Source organism: Elaeis guineensis, chromosome 7, assembly GCF_000442705.2.
Source record: "Elaeis guineensis isolate ETL-2024a chromosome 7, EG11, whole genome shotgun sequence".
Taxonomy (NCBI): domain Eukaryota; kingdom Viridiplantae; phylum Streptophyta; class Magnoliopsida; order Arecales; family Arecaceae; genus Elaeis; species Elaeis guineensis.
In genome coordinates this window covers 4,717,650-4,739,664 of record NC_025999.2, presented here as the reverse complement: position 1 = coordinate 4,739,664, position 22,015 = coordinate 4,717,650, and the positions used below count along the sequence as shown (strand labels likewise).

The 22,015-nt window shown below is 34.4% G+C and overlaps 1 long non-coding RNA gene across 6 annotated transcripts; it reads left to right on the top strand.

The window, feature by feature from the left end:
• Positions 1 to 14,510: 14,510 nt before the first annotated feature.
• LOC140859400 (uncharacterized) lies at positions 14,511 to 20,525 on the top strand. Of its 6 annotated transcripts, none has more exons than XR_012142852.1 (4): positions 14,511 to 15,562; positions 15,660 to 15,783; positions 16,184 to 16,339; positions 16,875 to 20,525. It is a non-coding gene; the product is annotated as an uncharacterized lncRNA (long non-coding RNA). The 6 variants fall into 6 exon arrangements; XR_012142850.1 differs by having other exon boundaries at positions 16,174 to 16,339; positions 16,883 to 20,525; XR_012142849.1 differs by having other exon boundaries at positions 16,174 to 16,339.
• Positions 20,526 to 22,015: the final 1,490 nt, after the last annotated feature.

Below are 22,015 nucleotides of genomic sequence, written 5' to 3'. Positions count from 1 at the left end.
CTATGTTACGATCTGTACGATTGAATCTTATTTCGATATCGTCAAGATACATCGAGCAGAATGTGACACACTCCGTAGTTATGTATGCTTCCGCTATAGGCCCTTCAGGCTGTACTTTATTACGCACATACTTTTTTAAGATATATAAGAATCTGTAAATAAAAATAAATTTAAATTTTAGAAATATGTTTATATTTTATAATGGATATGATAAAGTGCATATAATTTTTTTATCTTTTAATAGGGTACATCCACCGATAATGTATCAGTCTGGCTTAAAGAGCCTTCTTTGGAAGATGAATAGCCAGGTACACCATAACATCAAAAAATAATGGTGAATTTTTTTTTCTAACTTACAAAGAATAAGTACGATATTCTTCTCAAACTTCTCAAGTAAATTAATCTTCAATTTTCGATGATACAGTTCTCGAAAGAACACTCCTAACTCAGTCAATGCAGTTTGAACATCACCATCCAAATAGCCACGTATGACCATAGGAAGCAAACGTTGCATCATCACGTAGGAGTCATGACTTTTCATACCAAAGATATTACCGTCGTTGTTGCCAACACACCACAATATGTTTGAAGCATATACATCAGGATACTTTACGATTTTGAACCATCCACAAAAACTCTTCTTTTCCTCACCAAACAATGAATAACATGCAGGTGGCATAAAAAATCTATCACCTCGATAAACTAAATCCAACTCCGATCAGATTTTTATTTTTTGTAAATCAAGATGAGCTTTTGTACTATTTTTTATTTTTTCTGAAATATTTAATACTGTACCGATGATATTATCACAAATATTCTTCTCAATGTGCATTACATCCAGATTATGACGAAGTAGTAGCTACTTCCAATATGGTAGTTTGAAAAAAATGCTTCACTTCATCCAATTTAGATCAGCTTTAGTATGCTTCCACTTGTGAGTATCTGATGTTTTCTCAAATTGGACGTTTTCAATGACTTCAAGTTGTCTAAAACTTCTGCTCCACTTAACTCTTTAGGTGGCAGACGCCGGTCTGACTTACCATCAAAGTATTGGTTGTAACAGATCCTCCAAGAATGATTATCAGGTAGAAATCGTCAATGATCCATGAAGCATATTTTCCGTCTATGCTTTAAATGTAAAGAAGATGCATCCTTGTTGCATATTGGACATACCAGATATCCTTTGTTGCTCAACCCAGATAAGTTTTTATATGTAGAAAAATTATTTATGGTCCATAAAATCGAAGCATGCAACATAAATCTATTTGTCGCTAGACTAAGTCAGATATTGTGCGGGTCACTCGCAAAGTGTGGATGCTTTGCATCGAAGTCTTTCCACACTACGGAGTCAGCCGGGTGGCAAAGTATGTTCTCCTCTGAAATCTGCTGCTCATGATGCCATCTTATTTCTTCAACTATTTTTATGGACATATACAACCTTTGAAGTCTTAAAAATAATAAAAAATACCTCAAAATCTTTTGAGGTATCTTCTTTTCTTTTCTGTTATCGACTTTGTACCTAGGCTCACTGTATTTTAGACATTCAGTCGCTTGTTTATTATCCTTATAAAATAATATACAGTCATTTTTATAGGTATGTATAAGAATATAGCCAAGTCTCAATTTCTGCATGTATATTTTTACTTCAGAATATGATTTCGAAAGTCTCTCTTCATCAGAAAGAGCTGCTTTAATCAATGTCAAATTTTGGTCACATGACTTTTGTCTCCATCGGTTCATAGTTTTAATATGAAGTAATTTTATCAAAAACTCTAACTTGGAGAACTTTGCACAATTTGGATAGAGTAGCTCTCGTGCATCCCTTACAAGCTTTGCAAACTGTTCAGAAGTCCCTTCTACCTCAAGTCGGATATTATGTTCATGATCAGAATTGCCTTCAAATGCACTAGTACTCATGCATACATTTGAACAAATATCTTGATGTAAATCATCCAATAGTTCTCCTATACCATCATGTTCGACAGATTCAGTAACATCACTATCATCTTTAGTATCGTCATCATCGCGCATAACTTCATTCGGATCAACCTTTCCATGCCATATCTAGCAAGTATACTTCTTATCCATACCATAACGTAGCAGATGCTTCTTAATAAGTGTTATGTGATGATATATCATATTGACACATCTCTTGCATTGACACTTTATCCGACTAGCACTGTCAGTCTTATGCCATGAAAACTCAATAAAACCTCGAACACCTTTTCGATATTTAGACCAAAAAATACCTCTAGTATTTATCTAATTTTTGTTAATATCCATCTAACAACAAACACAAAAACCATTAACAATAAAAAAATTTTCAATGGTATTCATCCAAACCAGATCCCGACTCAGATTTCGGATCGAATCCCGATCCGGATTTCGAACCAAATCCTAATTCGGATCCAAACACGGATCATTTTATACAAAACAGCATGCATTAAATAACACAGACTGAATAGTAACATAAAAATTTTCTTTCCATCAATTTAATGAAGTAAAAATACATGATTCTATCCATTTCAAATCATTACTAACAGGTGTGGCCCTATCCCTTTCAGAAAAATAATAATCTTATTATTATTATTAGTCTATATTTTATTTTATTATTATAAAAATTTTGATAACACCTCTCCATGGTTCTCCAAGTATACGACATGAATATGGTGCCTACGCACTCTATCCACCATATACCCGAAGGACAGTGGACAGATAATTGCTGAGTACCATATAATAAAATAAAATATCAACTATTAACAATAATAAGATTATTATTTTTTCAAAAAGCTCAAAAATGGAATATCCAAAAGTCGATCTCGGTCAAGACCAACTCTTGAATAGAAATATACGGCTCAATGTAATTTAACTACCATCTCTGAACATACATTCAAAGATAGATTTTTAATTTATCAAAAAAGAGTAACTTTGTATTGAAATTTTTTCATCAAAAATTTCAGTAGAGTTTTCTCTAAAATAGATATATTTTTTATATTTAATTATAATAAGCAAAAGCATACAAAATAGCATACAAAATAATTAAATTATAATAAGCAAAAGCAATGTGTATTTATGCTAGAGGAATAATAAAAAAATTATAAATTTCAGCAGTAATATTAAAAAATTTAAGCAATAAATATAAAATAAACTATAAGTAATTAAGCATGTAAAATAATATTAACGTAAAATAATAGCACGAAACCCAATCTCGAGGGCCCGATGATTTTTTATTTTTTTCAAAAATATTTTTTTATCTAAAAATAATAAATAATTTTTTATTTTTTTAAAATATTTTTTATCTAAAAATATTTTTTTCTCAATATTTTTTTCCTAAACGAGCTCCAGACTCGATTGCCCACGGCCCTCGCTTCCACGGCACTGGTGCCGTCACCCACTTCGCACCGCCCGGACTTAGCCCTCGCGACCCCCACTCCCGCGGTGCTGCCGCCGTCACCTATCCCTCGTGACCCACCTCCCGCATCGCCTCCGACTGCCCACGGCCCCCTCTCCACGCCCGTGTCGCCCCCAGTCGCCCCCCGACCCCCTTCCCATGAGACCCATCGGGCCGGTCCAAGGCCCATCAGGCTGGGCTTCGGACTCGGCCCCAAACCATTCAAGCCGGGCTCTAGCCAAAAAAATAGAGCCCGTTTGGCCATCGGGTTGGGGTCAGATAGACATTTGGCCCGGCCTAGAGCCGACCCAATTGGGTTTGGGTCGATTAACCCCCCTCTTCCCGATCCCGACCCAATCCACATTTTAACTTTTATATATATAATAAATAATTTTTTATTTTTTTAAATATTTTTTATATAATTTTTTTTTAATAATTTTTTTTAAATAATTTTTTTACAATTATTTTTCCCCTAAATATATTTTATCCTAAATTTTTTTCTTAAAAATTATTTTTTCTCTAAACATCATCCACTCGCAGCCTGACCCACCCCCCGCAGTGCCATCGCCGTCATCGTCACCCACCCCACGCTGTCCAGACTCGGCCCCCGTGACCCCCGCTCCTGCGACACCGACGTCGTCACCCACCCTGCGCCACCTGAACTCGGCCCCCGCTTCCATGGCGACGTCGTCGTCACCCACCCCATGCTGCCTGGACTCGACCCCTGCAACCCTTGCTCCCATGGTGCCGGATCTGACCCAGATTCCAACTCAGATCCTGATCAGATCTCTATCCAGATCCCAATCTGGATCGAGATCTCGATCCGAATTCTGACTTCGATCTGGATCTCGACCTCGATCCAATTCGGATTATGATCTAGATCTGAACCAGATCCTAGATCGGACAGTTCATATGCATTGAAAATTCACTGAAGGATTCGGCTAATCCTAGTTAAAACATTAAATCATAATCACAATATTTTATATGCATTAAATTATAAAAACATATGCATTAAATTATAACAAGCAAAAAAAATATGTATTAAATTATAACAAGAAAAAATATTTCATTATTAATCAAATAATAAAATATTTGATTAATATTTTATTATTTTTTTATTTTTTTTCCTCGTTTCTCCCTTCTCTTCCTCTCTCCTCGCCTCGATCGACGTTCCTCCACCAGCAGCCGACCCACAGCCACCCCCTTCGACGTGCCACCCACAGCCTCGCCCCGCTCATCGTGCCACCCCCTCTGCCCTCCGGCCCCTCAGCCCCCATGCCTCCCACCGCCACCCCACGAAAGCCCCTCTACCCTCCAGCCCCTCGGCCCCCCACAACCCCCTCCGCCCTTTGGCCACCAGGCCCCACGAACCCCTGCATTGCCGTCCCCCCAATCCCATGGCATCCAAAACTCCTTCGAGCCGCCGCCGTCCCCCCAACCCCCACCGCCGTCTCCCCAACCTCCAGCTCCTGCACCCGCATCCCATCGTCACCTGATGGAACCCAGCGACCCACCCCCAACCCTCGCCCACCCCCTACGGCATCGCTCCTTCACACCCCACGGCACCCCCTTCCCTATGATCGGACCCCCTCCCCCCCCCACCGATGGCTCCATGCTATGGCACCGGACGTTGCTCGCCAGTGGCTTGATCAACCAAAAAACAAAAGCGATGGCAGATCGTACCTAAGGGGGAAGAGACGGTGGGGCCGGAGAGGCGTCGTTTGTGACAATCGGTGGAAGTGACGGCGGAGCCAGAGAGGGAGAGGGAGAGGGGGGAGGGCTCGGAGGGAGCGGGGGTAGAGGAGGGTTTCACGGGAAAAAAGGGGGGGGGGAGAGCTCGTAGAGAGAGGGAGAGGAGGGTTTCGCGGTTGCCGACGGTGGAAGTGATGTCGACTTGACGTTTATTAAATAAAAAACTATTAGTGATGAAAATTTTCATCACTAATACCCTTATTCGCGATGGAAATTAATTTTCATCAAAAATATTTTCACTAAAATTTTTTTTTTCTAAAAAAATTTTGCCCAAAAAATTTATGAAATAAATTATTGACGATGAAAATCAAAATATTCATCATTAATAAGGATATTAGCGATGAAAAAATAATTTTCGTTGCTAATAAATACTGCCAAAATTTTTTTTCCTCTAACAATTTTTTCTTCAAAAAATAAAGAAAAAATTTATTTTTAAAATGGTTTTATCCACAAAAATTTTTTAGTCGCTAATAATTTTTTTCATTAATAATTTTTTTTACAAAAATTGATTAAAATAATATTTTTAAAATATGATTGCCGATGAAAAATAAATTTACATCATAAATAAAATTTTTTAAAAAATTTAAAAACTATTTACGATAAAAATTTAGTTTACATTGCTAATTATTAAAAAAAAATTTTCCTCTAATTTTTTTCAGTCTAAAAAACTATTCTCAATAATAATTTCATAAAAAAATAATTTTAAATTTTTTCTATCAAAAATATTTTTCATCCAAAAAATTTAACAAAAAAAATTTAATTTATGTCGCTAATAATTATTATAAGAACAGCTCTTCGGCTTCTGCAATAGAATGGGCACTATGGGAGATTAATAGCTTTGAGGTTTTTGATCTTTAAGGAGCCCATTTTGTTCTTGGAGTCTTCATTTCGGAAGTTGGAGTACGAGAATATCACAATAATTCTGAGATCGCTAGAAAAATTCATCAAGATTGAGATTTGGATGATAGGATAGGGACAGGAAGTTAGAGGTCCAAAAGCTCATATATTGCATATATGTGAGGATCGAGCTTGAAAAATTCAAGAGAAATTATGTGAGCATCAAAGATCTAGCAATTAACCAAAATCAAAGCAGACCTACAGGTAGTACAAGTTGTATTATAAAGCATAAACTCATATTTATGTTTTACATTGCTAGGAAGATGAGTACTTATATTATTTATCTTTTCATAATTGAAACTCTTACAGAGATATGTTTGAGCATCGATCGATGCGAGAAGTGTGGTACCTTTCGAGATCGTAGAAGTCATGTTAGAATGCACTGCTTAACTATATGGTTTCTATATAAAAGGGAGCTCCTTTCATATAGCTTAAGGCAAACACTCCGTCAGAAAGATCCATTGATATCACTAGTAACAGTGATGAACAGATGAATTTTACATCGAAAATAAACATATAGCTCATTTTATTCAAAAAGATCTATTCATTCTAATCTGCAAATATCATCCACTTTCATATGATTTTTTCATACAAAAAATTTGATTTGAATCGTAACTCACATTTACTTCTTTACCCTATAAAAGGACAAAAGATGTATACAGCTGCTACAAAAAAAAGATGTAGTAGCCTTACACAAAATCAGAAATTTAAATTTTAAGATTTTTTTAAAATTTTTATTTTTTACATATTAGTGATGAAAATATTTTCATCATAAATAAAATTATTTACGATGAAAATAAAATTTTCATCATAAATACTCAATTATTTATGATGGATAATTTTTGTTGCAAATAATAAGCAACTTTTGATTTTTTTTTAAATTACTGATTTTTTTAAATATTGATGACAAAAATATTTTTATTATAAATAATCAAATATTTATGATGAATATTTTTTTATTATAAAAATTATTTATTTATGATAAAAAATTTTATCACAAATAATGAATAATTTTTGATTTTTTTAAATTTTTTATTTTTTTAACTATTGACGATGAAAATATTTTTATCATAAATAATCAAATATTTACAATGAGAATTTTTTTCATCATAAAAAGCTTTTATTTATGATAAAAAATTTTCATCCCAAATAATGGGTAATTTTTAATTTTTTATTTTTTAACTATTTACGATAAAAATATTTTCATTGTAAATAATAAAGTATTTATGATAATTTTTTTTTCATCGTAAAAAGCTTTTATTTATAATAAAAAAATTTTATTATAAATAATGAGTAATTTTTTATTTTTTATTTTTTTAACTATTTACAATGAAAATATTTTTATCGTAAATAATCAAGTATTTATGATGAATTTTTTTATCATAAAAAATTTTTATTTATGATGAAAAATTTTTGTCACAAATAATTAGTAATTTTTGATTTTTTTTACTATTTATGATGAAAATATTTTTATCATAAATAATCAAGTATTTACAATGAATTTTTTTTTCATCTCAGATACTTAGTTATTTATGACTTAATATTTTCATCATAAATAATCTATAATTTTTAATTTTTTTTATTTTTTTTAAAAATTGACAACGATAATTTTTGCATTGGAAATAATCTTATTTCTGATGAAAAAATATTTTTCATTATAAATACTTAAATTATTTACGATAAAAATATTTTCATCATGAATATTTAAAAATTTAAAATTAAAATAAATGATATATTATTTATGATAAAAATATTTATCATAAATAATATATATTTACGACAGAATAATTTTTTCGTCGCTGATAGGCAACTACTTGGATTGAAAAATTATTTTCATCATACATATTTAATTATTTACGATCATTTTTTTCATCATAAATACAATTAGTGGTAACGAAAATATTTATGTCACAAATAATTCTATCGCAAAAATTCTCTTTTACTATAGTGAGACTAGTGATTATTTCAATAAGGTGGGTACGTGTAATGCATATGGTGTAAAGCATGGGTGGTTATGATTTCATCACTTAGTTAGAAATAAATATTAATTATATGACTTCAGAATATATCTAACATATATATGATAGATTTTTTTTTAAAAAAATTGATTCTTAGACTATGTGATGCATATTTAGAAAAATATGGAAGTTGCTTTAGAAGTGGAAAAATGGAGTCTCCGTAGATTAAACTAAAACAGTCAATGCTTATATTTTTTATGAGCATCTTGCTAAGAGCTTTACAACTTTGTGAATAGGCAACCTATAGCAGTTCTTATCATAATATAATAGAAAAGATTATCAAATGGCATCATAATCATAAAACAGGAAATCAATTCTCTTTTCTCTACAATCCAATCCTTTGTTCAATTGGTAGCGCTCGAAATAGAAAAATGAGGTTAGTCTGGATCAATGTCAATTTTTTTTTTAAATTAGAGCCTACTAAATTCAACCTAATATATTACCTATCACATGAAGATACATGCATATTGATTTAACTAGTTATGAATCTAATTTAATGGACAATGCTCTAAAAATCCAATTATTTAAAAAAGTTCTAAAGAATGATCCAGAGTACTCCAAACTGATAGATTTTTGACTTTTGTACATAATCTAAACTATTCATTGTACCTTGTAGTGCATATAAAAATGGGGAAGGCCTCATCTGGCCGAAGTACCCAAACAATGACCCAAGCAAAGAGCAAGAGAATTATTCGACTCACTCAAACTCTCTTATGTGCTCTTTCTCACTTTTTAACTGCCCTTGCTTGTTGTTCTTGCATGATAGGTTGACTTAGAGGCAATTGCAGATAAATAAACTTTCTAAGTGTCGGTAGGGTATGAGGAATTACAAGCCCATAGATAATGCTTCATAGCATTGGTTATTTATCAAATCAATGAGAGAGCTACTAGTATTGAAATTAACCTAGAAGGGCATGGGCTCCGATCCCTAGCATCTAGTTTCATGACAAACAATGTTTTGAATCCTACCATAATATTGATAAGCCACTGTCCAAGCCCATCCAGCCATCTAAGATTCACTTGCATAAGGTCGCTCAGTGGATTTTTCATTCTAGGCTTTGATTATTCATATAATAGTAGTAACAAAGTAGCCCCAAAATCTAGATCTATGATCTAGTGGTGTTGGATCAAGTGATAATATATAAGTTTGTCCACATTCATTTATCATGCATGTTTTGAGAAGTCAAATGAGAGAATGAATATATTCCTAAACCCCAACCAGACTCCAAATGTAGATTAACATTTTAAAGTCTAAAGTCTATTACCTACATAATGGTAAAACATTGGACAAACATCTCTGTACATTGAGCTAACTTATTTGTCCCCAATTAATTTGTGCCCCTTGATAAGCAAGTTGTGTATATCCATGTGCTTTCATTGGTTATTTTACTATCAGCCAACAAATTTGCTAGTTGGTTGGCTTCCATATATATGTTTGAACATGATAGAATAGAATCTATAAATTAGATGAACAATTGAAACAAAAAGATGTCACCCTTCTCTTGCCATCTTAGATTCCCTCCATGGTTGGGCATTGCATATATAAATAATCATGAAAACCATATAATGAAAATAATCAATTGGGGTCTTTAATGAAATTGCTATATATGATAATTACAACTGAAATTTATAATAATTACAACCAGAAAAACATATAAAGGGAATAACTTCTCAATAGATATTTTTTAGTTCCCATAGATCTTTATCTTTCATTGGCATACAGATTCTTATTTATGAAGATTAGGCATTATCTATTATTTATTAGTATCTAAAATAAGATTTTTAGAAACAACAATTAATTGTCAATCGTTTCTTTCAAATGTGTCACATGATGGAAAGCAAGACAAGATAACAATTAATATGGTGACTAATAGAATATCTTCAAAACATGTCAAATCAATGAAATGAATGGGAAAGTTCCAACAAATGAAATGTCCAACCTTATTGCAACAGTCTAATTAAATGAATAAGGATGATTGGAGAAATGAATCTCATATTTATCTATAAAAATTCATATATGTCAAAAAAAAAAAGGACAAAAGAGCAATTACTTTTCATTGTGGTCAATTGTTAACAACTATTTATTCTTTCCGCATTCATTTTATGTGTAAGATTCTAGTTAAGCAAAGCAAGAAGCCTTACTCCTTGTGATAAAATATAGGTTTCAATCAAGTACAAGTGCCAACCAAGATTGTCTTGTTAAAATTATGTGTAAGAGACATGTTTGTTGCCCATGATATTTACGATATAGTATATTCCATGTTTTTTTCCATCTTTTGTTATACAAAACTTTCTCTCATTCTGATTGATTTTACTTTCATCTTTCAAAACAATGAGAAAGTTTTAGATATTTGGTACGAGGCAATTATCTCAAGATCAATGATGATGTGGGTAGAGATGATGAGATCATCATATTTGATTACACCATGATGATTCTACGTGATGGTGATCCCAAATTCTTAAATAAATTCCTAACCCAGTGATAAGATATCCATCTTTGAGGTCAGAAATACAAGATCATCCCAAAGCAGTGATCTTGGACTGAAATTTGAGGATAAAAATACCCACCAATCCAAAAAAAATTGGCATTTGAATATATTGTTGATGTACTATATCTATATTATATTATATATATATAATTATATCATATCGATATTATATATATCATATTTATAATATATTATTGATCATATTATTATTATTCAATGATAATTTTTTAAGTTATAGTAGAAATATATTATTACACTTGATATCTATGTAACAAAACTATTAAAATTATTTAATATATTACCTCTATTTGTTTTATTTTCCTAAAATAAATATTAGTATTACAAATAATATTTTATAAGTATAAATAAAAATATTAATTTTATAATAACAATTAACATATTTTTATAGGATTATTAATTTATAGGATCCATAAATATATTTTTATTGAACATATTATCATTTTATTATAATATATTTATATGATTAATAAATATATTTTTTAGAATATATAAAGGGTGATTTTTGGTATTATATAGTCCATAATCTTAGATTCTCATTGAATACCAAATAGGTTGCTTGTAGAAATCCAGAGATTTTTAATTGCTCGACCATGGCCTACCAAATATAGTGATTTTAGATCTCTAAGGATTAGATTATCCTAGGATTCGAATTATCAGCGATCTCAAATCACTGTAGTGATCCCTTTTGGTTCATCAAATGCTAACATAGATATGCTTCTAATGGTTGAACACTTACGTTAATTCAACCATTCTGCTTTAAATAATTTGAAAATTGTGTGCTTTCTTTTGCAAGTTATGTCATAGAAAATGCCCCTCCTTTAATATCATATATATAACAATATAAATTTTTCTTATAATATTCATTTATCTTTTAATTTTGCTCTTACGGTTGAACACCAATATATATGACAACATTTCTATCGTATTGAAAATATTAGAGTTTTATATAATCTACATTCAAGTTCATAACTTTCATTAGCTAATATTACCGTATGAGTTTCATAATATGACCTTCAAGCTCCGAGTATCTACATCTACAGATCTGAAAATAAATTTATAGAAATGAGTGGTTGTGATTGGCAGCATATACGACTAACGTGGAGAATAATTTGTCCTCCACATGGGCCATTTCTTAATACTAATTTATTAGCTAGAAATAATGTGGGTGGGCACCCAATGAATGCCCACCACCCTTAATCTAACAAAGTTAAAAGATGGTGGGGCCCTCTTCTAAGCTTTGGACAGGCAGAGGGGTGGAAGAGGCGAAGCCTACAAAACCTCGATCGACAACTTAGCGATCACTCCCTCCCACCAACCTTGAATGGAAGACAAGCACGACGCCTTGGGCTACACCAGAGAAGGGCAGCCATGTGCTTGTACCTATTAATCAAATGGGAAAAGTCGTGGTCCCCTTAAGGCCTTTGTCCCCGTGTCTGATGGTTGTCAACCGCATGACACCCATGACATGAGAACCACCCAAGACAAAAGACAAGCCCTCAATGCCCTCTCCACCAGGGGCACCAAGTTATGCACAATATATTAAACACATAGGGCTATGTATAGCTTCTTTATTGCAAATAAAATGTGTCTGCGAGAAATTTTTTAAACATATAGACCCTCACCCTACAAATTATTGATTGGATCAGATCTACCGCTAAGCTAGAGGACCGGTCCAACCGTAATGTAACACGCACAACCATGTGTGTATTGGATGCTTTTCGGCCATTTCATCCAACTTTATGCATGCTGTTTCTTGGTTGAATTGGTTCACGAACTGAGCAGTGGATCTGATCCAACCAATAATCACTCCTCACACTTGCATCCCAAAAGTTGTAAAATAAAAAGAAAAGCCATCCAAGTTGGGGGAAAAAAAAATTAGAGAAAGAGATGTATCGAAGTGGTAGTATATTTGAGCATAGTTAGATGCGGTTGTTGGAGAAAGTTACCACAAAGGAGGCAAAATCATGGTCCATGGCAGTCCAAGCTCCATAGCTGCATTAACTTAATAACTTAGGGTTGAGGAATGGTTTTATGTTTAACATGAGCAGCAAGAGAGGTACAACAACCAAAGCAATAGCAGCAGCAACAAGAACAGTAATTTATTTCAAATCCTCCTGTCCTACATCAAGCACAAAAGCCGAATACAAAGGCCTTTCCATAGCTAGGCACACAGTTCTACAATTCTCAAGCACATAGCCTCCTATGAAGAATAGAAGGGTACCAACCACTTCATAAACTCCAGTTGGCTATACCGTACGGGGTCAATGTTCACCATCACTGACTTCATAGTCTTTGCTTCTTAGAAATGTGATCAAGATAACGTTCTTTTGAATCTATAGCATTTTGAGCAACCCTTATCGGTTGTCTTGTAGAACACCAAACAGCCATTGCACAGCCCTTGTAAAAAACCAACTACATTCCCACCCAAATGAGTACCACATTTTTATCATCAATTAAATTACACAAAAGAGCAGTCCCCAGACCATTCTTGCAGTGTATGACCCATAGATCTTCTTAAACAATACATAGCCACAAAACGTTACATCCATCGGCACAAACAACATCTATCAGCGAAAAGTGTGCAGTTGGTTTGCCTATAATGGTTGATTATACATCACTTTCATGTTAGCAAAAATCTTGTGATGCTTTCGAAAAATTTTGTGAAGCACTTTGTGTACATTGCATATATACTCCCGAATAACTGAGGTGAGTAGACGCTGATGAAACATATATGCATCCTTCTACATTTCAAATACCACTAATGTCAGCTAAGCAATTGAAATTGGCCTTGTCAATAATTATGTTGCAAAGAGATCAAGGCAACATTCTATAACAATAAAGAACCTCTCTATCACTGACATGGCACATGGCACAAGGAGATTGGCAGAATTTATAGGTTAGCAAGTTTCATGGAAGGTTTTGCAATATAATGCACCAAAAAGTAACAACCATTCCAGCCCCTCTCATGCCATGTGGTATGCTATGATAGAGAGCATCTTTTTCGATAATAGGGCTGCACACTGTAAAATTTTTCATTACAGAATCATTATAAAAGTCTAATTGGCAGTGCATGTGCCCTTGTCTTTTGGCAAACTAAAGGTTGTGCCAGGGGGGGGGCCATCAAGGTATGTTACAGACCCCATTAATTGTATGTTAGCAATAAACGGAAGCCACATAGTAAATTAAAGGTGGATTCATAATAATTTGAAGTCAAATTGGTTGGTACAAGAGGCGCCCATATGATCTTGGTGATATACTACTAGAACTACTACTACCATTGCTACTGCTTGTTTTTGTTGTTATTGTTAGTACTGAAATCCAGCATATACATGAGATTCAGATGGACGTGGAGATGAAGGGTACTCAGAGAAGAACAAACAAAAGGCAATTTAGAATTTGTGCTGTACAAGCCTCCTACTGATGAGGGTCTTGGTCTAAACTGTTGGTAGTCTATTGTTATTCAGGGACTTGCATTGTTGTGATATTTGTATCACCATTTTCGAGTTACTGCAGATGGAGTGCTGCTGGGGGCATTTGTAACACAAGGCAAGCACGCTCATGGGGCTGCTTGAGTTGGAGCTAATAGTAAGCTAGGCCAGGGGCCTTCTTAATTGATAGAACACTTCAGGCCTAGTAATTAAACATTAATTATAACAATAAGGGTAGCACAACAGTAGCAGCAACGACAACAACAGTAAAAGCAGAAAAAAAAATTTATGAAAAAAGGCAAAAAATGTCATTTTAGCCAGCTTCTTCAATTAAAAGATAACTTCCATCCAGCCAAAAAGGTCAAGGATTAATCCCAGCTTATCCTCCCCGAGAGAGAGAGAGAGAGAGAGAGAGAGCAGGGTCACTGTCGTTCGGTGTAGCTAGGGACCAAAGCCCACCATTAAAAACATTCTGTGGTGCAAGTAGGGAGGAATGGTGATGAGGTGCATTTATAAAGAGATGGAGAGAGGGTGGCTGAAGCTAAAGCAGTGTCACGAGGGAGAGGGTGGGGGAAGCTAAAGCACTGTCACGAGGGATGGTGGGGGATGGATGGGTGAGGGGCCTCCCTAGCAACCACCACACCATGCATGACTCGTGTTGGAGAGAGAGATCTCCTCCCTCTCCCACCCTCCCATTAAATTATATGATGATTACAAACTGAGAACGCACCCACCATTCTTCTCTGATCCCCTCTCTGCCCGTTTGTTAACCAATTTGATAGACCTGTCAATCGCTTCCTTTAGATCGTCTGCTTAAATTTGCTTTGTTGGTGTGAGAGGTTGAAGCTGCCAGCATGATCTGGTCATCGAACGCCTGTCAGAAGATACGGTGAAAATCTCTCATATCACAGTTTAGTACAGGTAGAAATATAGATAGAAAGAATAAGTAGGTATGATACTTCTTGTTCTTTTTTCTTTATAGGATTTTTTGTGGGGTTTGACGATGAATGGGTCGCTATATACATGTTTTAGAGCTTCTTTGGCATGTAATTTTATAGATAAGAAGAAATACAAATAGATCAATAGATATTGATACTAGATAGACCCTAAAAATATAAAGAACATTCTGAACTATTCATAGATAGGTATATGGATGGGTAAATGGGGAGGAAGAGAGAGAGAGAGAGAGAGATGGGAATGGATGTTTACTGTACAGGAAAGGTCGCTTCAGATTGTAGGAAGTGTATGGACAAATGAGTCTGACTTGGAGTATCTTGAAATTATGGGAAGGTAGGTGAATAGGTAAAGGCAAACCTCTCCTCACCTCCCTTCCTTCCCTCTTTCTCAGGGATTCAGTTTGGAGAAGGGAGTAATTTTTGTTTGTAGGATAGAGTGCATGGCTTGTTTGTGGACAAAATAGAAATCGTGGGTTTGACTCTTCATCAGATCATCTTGCAGCTTCACTCACTCACTCACCAACAGAAGATCGCAAAATTTGTTCTCCTGAGACGCTCATTCCACGTCTGCTTACTCTCATCAACTGCGAAAAAAATCAAATTCAAAGAGGTATGCATAACTACATAAGAATGATCTCTTCATTTATTTATTTATTTTCATGTACACAATGCCATTCTTATATTTTCTTGGGCTTCAAATTATGCAGGTTATGCTGTTATATCTTGTTTTCAGTAAATATTCTCTGTCAACCATGGAGATTATCTTCGTGATCTAGTAGCAACTGTGGTAATTATAATATAGGGAGAAAGACATGAACAGATATGTTTGAGGTCAGTATATCTTATCCATGTCCATGGATTTGTTTTATCTGTCAAGATGCATGTATACCATTTTTGATATTCCACAAAGCCCCAACATTCTCTTCAGTACTACCACTATAAATATCTAGTACAGACTATGGAGTAGGATAGATACCTCCTGTATTCACCTCTACAGAATAAAAGGATTGGAGGCATGGCACATTTCAGAACACACATAAAATTTTGTGTCATCTCCACCCTACCTACATATATCACCATAGATTCATGCTTATGGCAAGCAAGTGCAACAACAAGTCCTCAAATCTTCCCATGGCCTCGAAATAATCACAAAGTAGGACCACAAGAATTTCACAACCAAGTTTGCATGTAATTGCATTTGCATCTTGTATCATGTGCAAGGTTCTTACAGAGATCAAGGTGAGCTCGCACTTCCGAGAAGGTGAGGGTTATTGTTATGCTACTTGGCAGCATGATGAGGTACCTTGTGCATGGAATTAACGCTAGGGTCAAGGTTCCCGGCTGCCGTGTTGGCGGCAGAGCCCCGACCATCGCATCGATAAAATCGGTTGGTATTATCTTTCATCGAGATAGTGAATAATCCATGATGCTTGCAGATTAAGATATAGTTGAGGTTCTATAGTCTCTTTGATGATCCAGCAACAACTAGATTATAGATAATGGGTGAAAGTTAATGCAAAGATTTTACAGAGCCATATTGGTCATATACAAGAATGTTAGATGATTAATGACTAATACATGGTCAAGTTTGTTGTTATGTTTATGCGGCAGTCTGTTCTTCCACAAGAAATACTCATTAACTGATATACAATACAATATAATATAGTAAAACACAGTATAATTTGCACATATTTATCTATCTAAACCTAATAAAAGGCACTCAGAACCCTGCTGAAGTATGCGCATGTTTCTATGCTGATATGTTCTTCCTCAAAATTTGAATGCAGAAACAAAAATAGATGGGGCTTTTTTTTGCATATAATCCATTTGTTTCTCATACAATATTTCCAGAATTTATTACCCCTCGATATTATGTTTAGGTTCTAACCTCATCTTCTTTTGTTCTTTACTTATTTGACTAGCTGATAAGGATATTTTGAGACAATATTACCTCTCCAGACTTCCACAGAGAGAACCAAGAAAAGAGAGATCTTCAAGTGGTAAAAGAATGTATATATTTATCATTTTTAGCAAGTCAAATGAAAATCTATTTAGGCCTGTTTTTCAAGTAATGACTACCATGAAATGTAGAAAGGAGCAATTCTACATGGACATATTCCAGCATAAAATATAGAGTAAAAATGTCTTGTTACCGAGGACCTCATTTCAAGAGGGGAAAAAAAAGGCACTAAGTTTTGGTGTTAATCCGCATGTGCATGTAAATTTAGTGCTCCTCACTAAAAATGTATAGAGGTTTTACATGTATCATTCGCAAGGCATTTATGTTACCATATAAATTTTAAGATATTGGCAGTACATTTAACTCAAGATTCATGAGTCAAAACCATGAGTCTACTTTTGTAACCAATAAGTGCCATGTATTCATTTTGTTGGTAATTGGATCTATGAATCAATTGTTCTTTAAACAGTGTCTTTTTCAAACCAGGTTATCTCAACCCTTTCTCGCCCACCTGACTTGATTTATGTGCCCATTTCCCTGCATATATTTAGTGAGATGCCTCTAATAATTTCTTCCGGACTTCCTATAACAATCTAGGACCTCATCCACCAAGGTTCTAGAAGTAATTCCTTTAATTTATTGGCTCTATATATATATATCCATGATCTTCTTAACGCACAACCAATGTGAATTAAATATATGCTAGCATAGGTTCTCACGTATATCCTGATTTAAGTTTTAACACTAGACTAAGGGTCGAAATTTAATCCAATCCAATTTACAATCATACCATGATCCATCTATAGTTAGCTCAAAACGGATCTTTGTTGTAGTATCCATTATTCCACATAAAGCATGGTTGAGTCTACTCTAATACCATTTACAACAATCTAGGACAGTAGGACCTCAATCAAAAAAGCTAATCAAAAAGTATTATTTAGATTTTTTTGTCCTATGTAAGTGTCCAAAATCTTCCGAGCATATAACTAACATGGGACTAAACATGCACCTACGCGGGTCCTCATATAATATATTTGCAATAATCTATAATTTCATCCAAAAAGATTAATTAGAAGGCTTCATTTTGATTCCTTAATCCTGTATAAGTATCTAAGATTTTCCTAATAAACAACTAATGTAGAACTAAATATATGCCCTCATAGATCCATGCATAGCTAGCATCTTTGCTGGTCTAAGAGTATAAATCTAGTCGAAATCTAATCATAGATACCATGATTAACCTCAAAATGACCTATAATATAGTGTCTAATAGTTGACATGGACCATGGGCCAGGTTCGTTTTGATACAATTTGTAACAACCCAGTATTTCATCCAATGGTCAATCTAAAAAGGACCTAATGATATGGTGCCTCCTAATTGACACGGACCATGGGCTAAATTTACTTTGATACTATTTGTAACAACCTAGTATTTTATCCAATGGTCGACCTCAAAAGGACCTATGATATAGTGCCTCCTAGTTGATATGGACCATACACCAAGTTCACTCTCATACTATTTATAATAACCCAATATTTCATTCAAAAAGACTGACTAAAAAGTATTGAATTTTTTGTTCTTGTATAAGTATCGAAGGTCTTTCCAGCATACAATCGATATAGGACTAAATATATATCCTCTTTCGGAGTATTAAATCACAATTCCACATTGTACTTCTAAAAGTTTTGAATGAGCCTATGGATTCACATGTTGCTTGTGATCCACCTCCATCAAAAATATTTATGAACTTAGAATTTGAGAACCTATTCATAAATAGTACCAACAATAACCACACAAACAGTTGTAACACTGTGGACATTATCATCAACCGTAAGCAATCCATGTGCCTTCTTCCCTCCTTCAGTTTCCATTCATAGTAATTGATGATTGATTCCATCTGCCTGTCCTTGTATTGCCTTGAAAAAATAGAGCCACCTCCTTGTGTCTCTCTCATGTTACCCTGCCTTTCATAATTTTTGTTCTTCTCTTTGCATTCCTTGTGGACTAGGATCCCATCCACTTGAAAGGCACTGTTCATTGTAGTTGAAGTAACGTCATGCCCACAAATCACCAGCTATAACTCTCTGTAAGTGGTGGAAGTAACACTTGGGTCTTCTCCAATATTAATGACACCGCTGTGTCTATGGAATTCCTATGGACAATCTCACAGTAGCTTTTGAAATGCTCGAATAATTGGCATGGGGTACCTGAAATAGCTCTAACTGGATATCTTTCATCACTTGAATAAAAGGAGTAAAACAAAATCTAGAAAGTAAGTTAAATTTCTCTTCTATAGTGAACAAAAGGTTATACTTCCATCGTTACTCAAAACTGCAAAGTATAGATGTATGTATAGAAAGTAAGTTTAATTTCTCCTTTATAGTGAACAATGGAGGTTATACTTCCATCTTTACTCAAAACTGCAAAGTAGAGATTTCCAATCACTGAATGCACAAGCTTCATTAGCCATGTCTTAAGCTGCTTCTTTTCCTTCCTACACCTAACCAGCAGTATTCTTTTCACTGAGTTAATGATTTGCAGTCCTAGCAGCTATCTGCCATTTCAAATTGTCATTTACTCACATGGGAGAACATGACAAATCTGAACTAAGAATGTGTACCAAAGAAAAATAAATTGGAGAAAAATGCTTTTAACACAAGACCTACAAGAAAATACTATAATCATGATGCTTTTCATACTGATGATCAAACATGAAGAGATTGAAAGAAAAAGCTCATACATCGATATCAGCTTCATGGTGCCACAAACGTGTCGAGTTTTTCTGTGTGATGTCGGCAGATAGCGTACATGGGCATGTGGTAGGAGTGCATGCAATAATTTTGATGATAAACATCAGCCTAATCCAACATGTGTGCATTATCTCGCTTGCCTCATAAAGCCAATGCAATGCATGGACTCCATTGTCTAACAACACATCTGATAAGATCCACATGTTTGTACTTAATTGTGAAAATATATTCATCATTACTGTGTGGTATGGCTTGTGACACACCTAAAAGAAGCCTAGGAACTAACATGCCATGCCTCTCATCAAAAGGTAAACAGTGCTATGAATGATTCCTTGGGCAACTTCAAGTGAACTATGATGATTTCAAGCTCTTAAGATTACTACGTTGGGAATTGCAAGACTATGATAGCAACAACTCCTGAAGGAGCCTTCTGAAGATCCAAAACTGCAACATATATTAAAGGAAGGCAATAAAGTAGCTGACCGGGCGGCGCATCAAGCCATATCTTTTGGAGGTAATTGGGTTTTGAATAATCGTGTAACTAGCGAGCATATAGATATTTTTACTAATTATGTATGGGGGGTTTACCATGTAAGAATGTAAGCATGTAGCCTTGGCCTTGTAGCCATTTTGAGATCAAAAAAGAAAAAAAAAAAAAAGAGAAAAAAAAAAGGGTAGCTTAGGACTAGAGAATTGTGACAAAAGTCCATGGAACTCGAAATATCGATGAGATCGAATTTACTTTCACTTTCTTCATTCAGCTGAAACAACTGAAAAATCTTTTGCACCCTTATTCAAAGTGTACATAATAACTGTTGTACACAGCATACTCATCAATTTTATTGCATAATTTTTCTTGCCATTAGCATGTAACTAATCATTTGAAAAGAAGATGCTTATCACAATGAAATCATTGTAGCCACTATCAAAAGCATATGCTAGTCATTGTAATAGCAATAACAAGTAATTATTTTACTCTTATTATATATCACAGATGATAACTATTATAGTCTTCTTGAACAGTTTTGGCCCCAACTGGTGAGTGGATAATAATGTTATGAAATGTTGCTTTTAAGCCGATTAGTGACTTTCACTACTTTCTACAGTAGCTTGCCTTGCGAATTATAAAAGTAATGGGCATAAAAACAAAGCTTAATACAAAAATAAATAAATAAAAATACAAAAAGATAGTTCAAAATCATTAAGAATGGCTAGATCAAGTCTCTTGATATTTAGATTAATATGTAAGTCCACTTAATATAATAAGCATCATAGAATTTTTGAAGCTGAGCTAGGTGAAGTTAAGAAAATGTCTTAATATTTTGTCTCAGTTTCAATTGATATCCACCTAGGAAACTCCAGGAGAAAGTCTAATCTTGACCGAAGGAAATAACCTATAGTTTGATGCAATGCAAAGTTGAGTCTTGCTCTCAAGGAATGCAATGCAACTCAAGCTAACAGTAATACTAAATACTTGATTGTAGCACCTGTTCAGTGCATAAGATTGAGACTATTAAAAATTTAAGAATAATTAACCCAATGAAGTCTGACTCATATCCCAAACAATGAAAGGCCAACACCACTTATTAGAGTAACTCGAAGACAACCTTTGATTGAGAAAAACCCAGTCACAATTGCCAACAGTTCTTCCTTGCATCTTTTCTTCTCCTATTGTCCAATTCCTTAATGTTTGAACCACAAATTTCCATGCCTCTACTCAAACCAGATCATGAGGGCGACCATGGATGCTGCCATGCAAATTTAAAACTATTGCTGAGAATGACAAAAGTAAAACATGAGAACCACGTCTTACAAGCATACTTTAGTTCACAAAGAAAGATAACCACTCGCTCATCTGATATAATTGTGTTGGCCATCAATTGATGGTGGCTCTGAGCAACTTAAGTAGGCTTTAGTGCTGGATTCTTAGGCTTTATGCGGATGTAACCATGACTTAATGATGCTTAGATTTGCCACTTTTAATTTCTTTTGCTTTGCAATTTGGCAATTCCAAGCATCAAATCAACTAATCAAATGAATGATCATCAAACACATGCATTTACTAAATGTAAAGGCAGCTTCAGCTAACTGCAACTGATGCTTAAACTACAGTTCTAATGTAGGGGTGAAAATGTCTGACCATCTAACCAATTTGACCCGTTTAATTTATTTCAGCTCATTATAGATCAAGCCAGATTATCTATTTAATAAAATATCATGTTTGGATCTAGATGTTTGACATGTTCAATAAACAGGTTGGATTCAGATTAATAGATTTTTTATCAATCATGTATTTGATCCAACCGGCATCTTGCCTGACCGGACCCAATTGCCACCCCCATTCTCCTGTAG